Source organism: Octopus bimaculoides, chromosome 6, assembly GCF_001194135.2.
Source record: "Octopus bimaculoides isolate UCB-OBI-ISO-001 chromosome 6, ASM119413v2, whole genome shotgun sequence".
NCBI lineage: Eukaryota > Metazoa > Mollusca > Cephalopoda > Octopoda > Octopodidae > Octopus > Octopus bimaculoides.
Window position 1 is genome coordinate 11,158,557 of NC_068986.1, and position 2,223 is coordinate 11,160,779.

Consider the following 2,223-nt stretch of genomic DNA (forward strand, 5'->3'; position numbering starts at 1 on the left):
TAAAAAAATTAATAAATAAGGGGGGGAAAGATTCAGATTACATATAGTCCGTCTCCGCCGATGATGGTGCTGAAAATGGTGGAGGTTGTAGAGGTGATGATGATGAAGATGATGATGTTGGAGATGATGATCATGCTGGTGGTGGTGATAGTAGCAACACTAACTTAATTTCATTTAATATTATTTATTTAATTTTCTTATACTTCCACAACATTCACTACTTGAATATTCCATATTCAGAAAGGAAAGAAAGAAAGGAAAGGAAAAAAGACAAAAAAAAAACTCCAAAAAGCTAGCTATTTCTAAATATGTACTTTTAAATGTTTCTATTATATTGTGGTTTATTTTTTATTTTCTTATTTTGTTCTTTTTTTTTTTTGTCCTTCTTGCTTGTTTTACAGAATATATGTGTTGTAAATAATATATTTTGAAGCTTGTTATTATCAAACCTCATGATAACACAATTAATATTCTGTTCATTCATTTATCATTATTGTTGATATTGCTGTAATGTCCCCCTTCACATGTTGCCCTTGTGGCAAATAAAGAAATATTTATTATCATTGTTGTTGTGGTTGTTGTTGTTACTCTGCTGGACAAAATGCTTCAAAATACTTCAAAGCATTTTGTCTGTCTTTACATTCTATCTTCAAATTCCATTGAGGTCAACTAAGCCTTTTGGGGGTTGGTAAAACAAGTACCAGTTGAGAACTGAGGTCAATTTAATCGACTTACTCTGTCCTCAGAAATTGCTGGCCTTGTGCCAAATTTGAAATCATTATTACTACTATTATTATTATTATTATTATTATTATTATTTACTAAAATTTCAGGCTTTGTGCTTATAGAAGAAAGAGTATTATTATTTTGGGGTGAGCGTGGTCATTGCCAGTGCCACCTGACTGGCTCCCTGTGCTGGTGGCATGTAAAAAGTATCATTCAAATGTGGTCGATGCCACTCAAAATGTCCCTGAATAATGGTTGTTTAAGGATACTGGACAAAACACCCCTGTTTCCAGAGGTGAATTATTCAAACTCCAAAGAATTCCTCTCAACACATGGTTCTGCTTGTAAATAAAAGAATAAAAGAAAGAATATATTAACGTGTGTGTGTGTGTGTGTGTGTGTGTGTGTGTGTGTGTGCGTGCGTGTATGTGTTTGTGTGTGCATGTGTGAGTGTGTGTGTTTGTGTGCACGTGTGTGAGTGCGTGTTTGTGTGTGCACGTGTGAGTGTGTTTGTGTGTGTTTGTGTGTGTGTGTGTGTGTGCTGTGTGTTTGTGTGTATGTGTTTTTAGTGTGTGTGTGTGTGTGTGTGTATCTTTGATCTTTGATCTGTTATCTTTTAACTTTTATCTTTTGCTTGTTTCAGTAATTAGGCTGCGGCCATGCTGGGGCACCACTTTGAAGAATTTTTAGTCAAATGTACTGACCCCAGAATTTATTTTTTAAAAGCATGGTATTTATTCTATCAGCCTCTTTTGCCGAACTGCTAAGTTACAGGGATGTAAACATACCAGCGCCAGTTGGTGATGGGGGTACAAACAGACACACACACACACAAACAAGTGACAGAGGGTACTGGCTAGCACCACTTTTGCTAAAAATAAGTGTTAAAACAACTCAAAAGCCACAAATGCACTGTCTTAATGACTGACAAAGGGAGGTAAATCCCCAGCGTATATAGCTGGATCACAATTTTGGATTATGATGTAGACCCTCTTAATCCTCATCAGCGACTCTTAACGTCTAGAGTTTTGTAACTTTTGAGTTTCTTTAACTTTTATCTTTAGCAAAAGTGGTGCTAGTAAGCACCCACTGTCACTTTTGTGACCTCTGTTAGTTTTGCCTTTAGGTTCTAATTGCTAAGAAGCCACCCTTTTAAATTTATATATACATATATATATATATACACACATATATATACAACAGGTTTCTTTCAGTTTCTGTCTATCAAAATCCACTCACAAGGTTTTGGTCGGCCCGAAGTGGAAGACACTTGCCCAAGGTGCCATGCAATGGGGCTGAACCCAGAACTATGTGATTGAGAAGCAAGCTTCTTACCACACAGCCGCGCACGTGCACGCACACACACACACACACACACACACACACACACACACACACACACATGTAACTATATGTGGATTGTTGGCGATTTTTTTCCTCCATCTTCCTTTTTCTCTTGGACTTTCCTCTATCTCCTGTTTCTGAAAAAGAGCTTTT